Consider the following 8,173-nt stretch of genomic DNA (forward strand, 5'->3'; position numbering starts at 1 on the left):
TTGATAGGGGTCTGCCTCATGCCAAGAGCCCCACCAAGAAAACTAAGCCAGAGGACTCCAGAGGGCCCAAGGCCCAGTTTTCGTCCTCTGAGAAGTCAGTGATGGCCTCCTTATTAACTGCTCCCCATATTGTAGACAGTAAGCTCCGGCCTCGCTCCCGGCAGCTTGGCTCTGTCTCAATATTAGGCAACTCCCGCCATTGCCCTCGGCACTGTCCTAGGTTGGCTTATGCCACTCACCACAGAAACCTACCCTAGCTCCCAGGGTTTACTTCAGAAATGCTCTTCTGGTATTGGAGACCGCCCTGCATGGTGACAGTTTCTAGGCTCCCCAACCTCTGTATCCCTTTAAGAGCACAGCATTGTCATTTTCTTTGATGAACAGGTAGGGACTGCACTACCCAAAATGTATTTTCTATCTCCGAATGAGTTGTCTGTCGTCTTTGTCTCTGCTGTACATTATTAAGAGAAGGTATGAAGGAAATAAAAATGCCCTCATCCTGGGAAGGAGACTTGAACTTACTTCAGACAAGTCAGTTTTCCTTACCCCAACCTAGAATGTGAATTAAACACTTGACCAGAAAGGAAGTCTCTCGTGTATTATACAATAAAGATAAAGATCAGGCTTGAGTTCCTTCACCAAACTCTGCCTGGCTCATATTTTGGGGCCAAAGGTAAAGCGATAAGGGAAAAATTGTGATGTTCTCAATTTAATTATGAAAGTCAAGGGCTGGAATGAAAAAGAAGTAAAAGAAATTAGTGACGGCAGAGAACCATCAAAAAAGATTCTTCACGGTTTGGGACCTTTCCATCCCTTCACAGTGAGTCCTTGGATGTTACATCCTTGAGTTCTCAAGGTACCTGCAAGAAAAAGGATATGTCCAAGCCCTCCACAGATGCTCAGCCCTCAGGGGTACTCTCGGGCCTTTTCTTACCCAAAACACCATGTAAGTCAGCCTTTCCCTCTTCCCCGACCTCTCTGAATGGCAAGACTCCCTGTGAGCGTGAAGGAGCACAGATTACTGTCCCGTTCCTGTCCCTGGCTGAGTGTGAAGCACTGGAACGCCACCTCCTAAAGAAACAACTAAGCAAGCTTCAGTGGGGCCTGCCAGCTCTCCTCCTCCAAAACCAGCGCCGAATGCTGTGTGAAGCACCCAGTGAGGCTAAGACAGTAAAAACTTCCTTGGCAAGGAAGCCCTTTTTACATCCCACCAGGGACATCTTCCCAGAGCACGCAGGAAGGCTGCTGGAATTCCACCTGCAGAAGCAGCTGATTCACCTCCGCTGGGGGCTGCCCCAGAGGATCCAGCGCTCCATGAATATGCTGCTCTCCTCAACAGACCCACAGTCCCTGCCCTGTGGCAGCAGTAGCTTACCCAATGTGAGCATCTCACAGCCCGGGAAACCAGAGGCCAATGGGCCTGGTGACATGTTCTCACTCACAGCGGGCAAAGGGACAATCCCCATGCCACACTTGTTTGCCAAGACAAGGGAAATGTTGAAAAGCCATGTTGATTCCAAATGTGAACAGATCCGGGAGGGCAAGGTCCCGGCCCAAGTCTGGAAATCTTGGGAATGCAAAATTCCTGGAAGCTTAGCAACAGTGGCTCCCTTCCCTTATATTCAACAAGGCCAATGCAGGAAGTTACAGGCAGACAGTAAAAGTGACCAGGAGACACAAACCTTATCTGGTACTCTCTTTGAACACTGTAAGAAGCCCCAATCCCTGCCTAAGGAAACCATTAAGAAACTGGAGACAACTTTACATCATAAGTATCTGGCCTTCCTGTCAGGCCTGCCTGCCCTTTACTGTGTAGCTCTCTCTAGGCCTGCATCCCCAGCAGTCAATAGCCAACCTAGACTCAGAGAGAAGATGCCCAAAGCTGTCAAAAGCCCATCAAATGCTCTGACTCAAATAACCCCACTTGAGCCCTGCGCTCACGATGACAGTGGGGTGTCTGTGGACACTGCAGAAGAGTTCCAGCCTGGAGCAGAGGCGGACAGAAGGACAGAGAAGGTGCCTGCAGAGAGTCAGCCTCCCCCATGCAGACCCTACCCAATAAACACACATATCTTGGCCAAACTGAATTTCCACCTGAAAAAAAAAAAGATCCTAGCAATGCAGTTTGGGATTTCTGAAAAGGAAAAGAGAGAATACAAGGAGCTGGGTACAGCCGACCTAGAGAGCGAATCCATCCAGGAATTTCTCAGAAGTCTACACATGTCAGAGAGCACACTGCTTCAGGAACAGCCTGTCGCATGCCCATCTCTGCCAGCCCCAAATGCAAAAGGGGTCCACCCTAAAAAACAGCCAGCTTCTGCAGTACAGGATGTGTGTCAGGCGCAAAGGCCTCCTCCTTCCAAAGCAGTGCCCCATAGTTCTGCCCAGCAGAGCTCCAAGGCCTCGCAATCCCAAAGGGATAAGACCCAAGTCTGTGTTGACATGGAAGCTGGAGGGAAAAGGTTCAACCTAGAGAAATCCAAAGTTGTGGGGGACCTTGGAGAAGGGGACGCAGGTCTTGGGTTTTCCCTGGTCAGTCAAAAGACACGCCAGGATGGAGAGCAGGAGAAGAGGCTCCTGCACAGACCACTCCAGGGCTCCTCACAACAGGGTCACACCTTTCATCTTGAGGATGCCTGTCCACACAGTCCCCGGGAGTCCCCTGAGCTCCAGTTCCCAGACCCACCTCCAGAAGTCTTCATGGAGACAGACTCTGAGCAGGACATGGAAGACAGTCAAAGCGAGGAATCCATTGTCCCAGAACCTGAAATTCTTTTTTCACTCTATTAACCCCAAGATGAAGAGCAAAGCACACACGGAGCCATCCACGGTCTCTACACCTGGAAAGGTGGCCAAAACCAGTAAAGAAAATGTTGATAGGGGTCTGCCTCATGCCAAGAGCCCCACCAAGAAAACTAAGCCAGAGGACTCCAGAGGGCCCAAGGCCCAGTTTTCGTCCTCTGAGAAGTCAGTGATGGCCTCCTTATTAACTGCTCCCCATATTGTAGACAGTAAGCTCCGGCCTCGCTCCCAGCAGCTTGGCTCTGTCTCAATATTAGGCAACTCCCGCCATTGCCCTCGGCACTGTCCTAGGTTGGCTTATGCCACTCACCACAGAAACCTACCCTAGCTCCCAGGGTTTACTTCAGAAATGCTCTTCTGGTATTGGAGACCGCCCTGCATGGTGACAGTTTCTAGGCTCCCCAACCTCTGTATCCCTTTAAGAGCACAGCATTGTCATTTTCTTTGATGAACAGGTAGGGACTGCACTACCCAAAATGTATTTTCTATCTCCGAATGAGTTGTCTGTCGTCTTTGTCTCTGCTGTACATTATTAAGAGAAGGTATGAAGGAAATAAAAATGCCCTCATCCTGGGAAGGAGACTTGAACTTACTTCAGACAAGTCAGTTTTCCTTACCCCAACCTAGAATGTGAATTAAACACTTGACCAGAAAGGAAGTCTCTCGTGTATTATACAATAAAGATAAAGATCAGGCTTGAGTTCCTTCACCAAACTCTGCCTGGCTCATATTTTGGGGCCAAAGGTAAAGCGATAAGGGAAAAATTGTGATGTTCTCAATTTAATTATGAAAGTCAAGGGCTGGAATGAAAAAGAAGTAAAAGAAATTAGTGACGGCAGAGAACCATCAAAAAAGATTCTTCACGGTTTGGGACCTTTCCATCCCTTCACAGTGAGTCCTTGGATGTTACATCCTTGAGTTCTCAAGGTACCTGCAAGAAAAAGGATATGTCCAAGCCCTCCACAGATGCTCAGCCCTCAGGGGTACTCTCGGGCCTTTTCTTACCCAAAACACCATATAAGTCAGCCTTTCCCTCTTCCCCGACCTCTCTGAATGGCAAGACTCCCTGTGAGCGTGAAGGAGCACAGATTACTGTTCCGTTCCTGTCCCTGGCTGAGTGTGAAGCACTGGAACGCCACCTCCTAAAGAAACAACTAAGCAAGCTTCAGTGGGGCCTGCCAGCTCTCCTCCTCCAAAACCAGCGCCGAATGCTGTGTGAAGCACCCAGTGAGGCTAAGACAGTAAAAACTTCCTTGGCAAGGAAGCCCTTTTTACATCCCACCAGGGACATCTTCCCAGAGCACGCAGGAAGGCTGCTGGAATTCCACCTGCAGAAGCAGCTGATTCACCTCCGCTGGGGGCTGCCCCAGAGGATCCAGTGCTCCATGAATATGCTGCTCTCCTCAACAGACCCGCAGTCCCTGCCCTGTGGCAGCAGTAGCTTACCCAATGTGAGCATCTCACAGCCCGGGAAACCAGAGGCCGATGGGCCTGGTAACATGTTCTCACTCACAGTGGGCAAAGGGACAATCCCCATGCCACACTTGTTTGCCAAGACAAGGGAAATGTTGAAAAGCCATGTTGATTCCAAATGTGAACAGATCCGGGAGGGCGAGGTCCCGGCCCAAGTCTGGAAATCTTGGGAATGCAAAATTCCTGGAAGCTTAGCAACAGTGGCTCCCTTCCCTTGGATTCCACAAGGCCAATGCAGGAAGTTACAGGCAGAAAGTAAAAGTGACCAGGAGACACAAACCTTATCTGGTACTCTCTTTGAACACTGTAAGAAGCCCCAATCCCTGCCTAAGGAAACCATTAAGAAACTGGAGACAACTTTACATCATAAGTATCTGGCCTTCCTGTCAGGCCTGCCTGCCCTTTACTGTGTAGCTCTCTCTAGGCCTGCATCCCCAGCAGTCACTAGCCAACCTAGACTCAGAGAGAAGATGCCCAAAGCTGTCAAAAGCCCATCAAATGCTCTGACTCAAATAACCCCACTTGAGCCCTGCGCTCAGGATGACAGTGGGGTGTCTGCGGACACTGCAGAAGAGTTCCAGCCTGGAGCAGAGGCGGACAGAAGGACAGAGAAGGTGCCTGCAGAGAGTCAGCCTCCCCCATGCAGACCCTACCCAATAAACACACATATCTTGGCCAAACTGAATTTCCACCTGAAAAAAAAAAAAAAAGATCCTAGCAATGCAGTTTGGGATTTCTGAAAAGGAAAAGAGAGAATACAAGGAGCTGGGTACAGCCGACCTAGAGAGCGAATCCATCCAGGAATTTCTCAGAAGTCTACACATGTCAGAGAGCACACTGCTTCAGGAACAGCCTGTCGCATGCCCATCTCTGCCAGCCCCAAATGCAAAAGGGGTCCACCCTAAAAAACAGCCAGCTTCTGCAGTACAGGATGTGTGTCAGGCGCAAAGGCCTCCTCCTTCCAAAGCAGTGCCCCATAGTTCTGCCCAGCAGAGCTCCAAGGCCTCGCAATCCCAAAGGGATAAGACCCAAGTCTGTGTTGACATGGAAGCTGGAGGGAAAAGGTTCAACCTAGAGAAATCCAAAGTCGTGGGGGACCTTGGAGAAGGGGACGCAGGTCTTGGGTTTTCCCTGGTCAGTCAAAAGACACGCCAGGATGGAGAGCAGGAGAAGAGGCTCCTGCACAGACCACTCCAGGGCTCCTCACAACAGGGTCACACCTTTCATCTTGAGGATGCCTGTCCACACAGTCCCCGGGTCTCACTATGTAGCCCTAGCTGACTCGGAACTAACTCTGTAGGCAGGTCAACCTCTAACTCAAAGAGATCTACCTGCCTCTACCTCCAGAGAACTGGAATTAATGGCATACCACCATGCTGACCCTTCTCCCTCCTTTAAATCTGGTTTGTAACTTCTATCCTATTGCCTGTCGTTAATGGGATAGCCTTGGATTCATGTGTATATCCTGATCTCAACAACTTGGTCAGGTCTTAAATATCCACAAAAGGAGGGTCTTGCCCAGTGGCAGAGCACTAGCCTCACATATGAAGGCTTTTGATTTGCTCTTGAGTTCTATAGGGAAAAATTCAGAACACCAGTGACCCCAATACTTGAGAATGTTCAGAAGTTAATTATGGCAAAGATAGGTGCATGCCAGAAACTGTTCTCAGGGACAGACTCTCTTTTAAGATCTACCAAAGTCAGGTGTGAGTTCTCGACCCTTTTAGAATCCCACCTACCACGCATCACATGAAAAGCCTCAGTTTACCCAGGGTCCCATGCCTGCAGACTACTGACCCCCTACAGTCTGACACAGCAGGTAAAAGGGAACAACAAACTAGGCAGACATGCCTGATCCAAGTCACCCTTAGGGAACCATCAAAGTCCCAGGTGCCCCAGAAGGGGGCCCTGGCACAGGCATGGTTCCTTTTATAGCTCTATGGCAAGCTTTAATGTTAGCTGCAATCCCACTGCAAGCCCAGCCTTACAGCCATACTCCTAACCAAACTCCAGCCTCATTCCCAGAAAGAGAAGGGTGGTGTGGTAAATGCCAACAAGGTGCTTGAATGGCCAAATGAGCACAGAAGGCTTTGGTGTTCCTTCTCCCTTGGACCTGGATGGCCACCTGCCCTGCTTGGATAGCTCTGGAGAGACTTACAGCCTCACACAGGGAACCTAGAAAGCAGCCCAGCAGACTCTCCCCATATCAGAGCAGAATTGCACATAACCATATATCCCTCCCTGAATTGTCTTAGAAGTTCAGAACCAACCTCCAACATACAATGTAAACTCCTTGGCTGATCCTAACCTCAAACCCAAATTCAGTGCCCGACTCCATTCTGTCTTCAAAAGACCAATCCAACATATGCCAGCCTTTAACAGCAAGAATCACAACCCAGTTCAAAACCCCACACTAACATCAGCAGGATCCTTCCCTGTGCTGGCCATAACCCTATTCTAATCTGATCTCAGATCAACACCATTCTGGGCATCCATCTAATTCCAAACCCAACCTGAACAGTTGCACACTGGGTAACATACACCTCTATGCTGGGCATACGACTTTCACAGCTTCAGGGACTCAGTGGCTCTCGCTGGCACAGCCACCATCGGCTTTTGTCCATGAGGTACCTTATTCCTGGGATGGCTCACTCAGTGCTCGGCCGGGAACCCAGGAGCACCAAAACACCCAGGCCTTTTGACCCTGGTGGAATATGCAGACCCATGGGTCCTGGCATACCGCAAAGCCTCTTCCAGGATTAGCTCAACCCTTGAGCTGAAATTCCCACCATACCCTCCCCTTGGCTCTTGTCTGCCAAACTCAGAGGGAGCATCTGCTGCCCTGGAGGCCCCGAGGAGACAGGAGCAGGCGGGCACAGAGCAGAAGCGAATGTGGCTATTCCAATACGGGGATTTCCAGACTCTTGCAGCACCTAAGATGTCTACCCCAGAATGGCCCCAGGTACCAGCCCCAGACAGCTAGTGGACCTGCTGGAAGTGAGGCTGAGAGAGGTAGCAATGCACACGGCTCCTCTCTCACTCGCTCTAGGGACTTGGTCTGTCTCGTTGTTAGCGTTAGCATCAGTCACGCTCTCTGCCCCACTCCTTACACCCAGGTACGAGCATAGAAACCCTCTGCTTCTGAGCCTCCATGGGCCTGTCAAACAGTAACCAGGTTTCCTGAGGAGTCAGGACTTTCGCATTAAGGACTGGAATACTTAAGCAGACACTCAAATCTCAGCCTGACACCCATTGGTCTCTGTGCCCTTTCTGCACTGTTTACATGCAGTCTGGCTCAGGGACCCAAAGCGGTTCTAGGATGTAAACCCCTAGACCTCCGTGTTTGTGTTAGGGTTCAGGTGGGACTGTGGGCTAGGATGAGGCCGGCAGCAAAAGACCAGGTGGGCGTGGGTCTCTGGAGTCCTGAGAACAGTAACAATTCGTTCCTCATCTAACTTCCTGCCAGCCTTGCTTCTTCCCAGGCTACCTCAGTGTCTCTAGTCACAGACCAGGTAGGGGCAGGTCCCATTCATCTCTTTTGTTTTCAAGACAGATATTTCCTTCCCTAGCTTTTTCCCACCAAGGTTTCCAGCCCCATCAAACCTTCAGTTACCCACAAGGGCCTTCATTTGGACTCTAAGCTCAGAAGCAAGCAGGAAGACCACCTGACCCCGCAACCCCAGGATGCAACATCTCTTTGAGGCTGTTCTATCTCTACAGGCTCACGTTCGACAGGAGAGGTTCCTGGTCTGTGCTAGGAAGAGTTTCCAGGATCCAGGAATGTGGGCAGTGATGGGACCTGAGGGGAAGCCACAGATAAAGACAAGGCAGGATCTTAGGTGAGAGAGAAGCGCCTAGATATTTTAGAAGTCAAATCCACAAGCCCCCTTTTCACTCT

General features: G+C 50.2%; 2 pseudogenes across 1 annotated transcript; both read left to right on the forward strand.

Annotated features, from left to right (window-relative positions):
* Positions 1-735: 735 nt before the first annotated feature.
* Positions 736-3,456, forward strand: Gm29804 (predicted gene, 29804; annotated as a pseudogene). The gene has a single exon (NR_166045.1). The product of NR_166045.1 is annotated as a predicted gene, 29804 (transcript).
* A 284-nt stretch (positions 3,457-3,740) lies between these two features.
* On the forward strand, positions 3,741-5,692 carry Gm13302 (annotated as a pseudogene).
* Positions 5,693-8,173: the final 2,481 nt, after the last annotated feature.

This window comes from Mus musculus, chromosome 4 (genome assembly GCF_000001635.26).
Source record: "Mus musculus strain C57BL/6J chromosome 4, GRCm38.p6 C57BL/6J".
Taxonomy (NCBI): domain Eukaryota; kingdom Metazoa; phylum Chordata; class Mammalia; order Rodentia; family Muridae; genus Mus; species Mus musculus.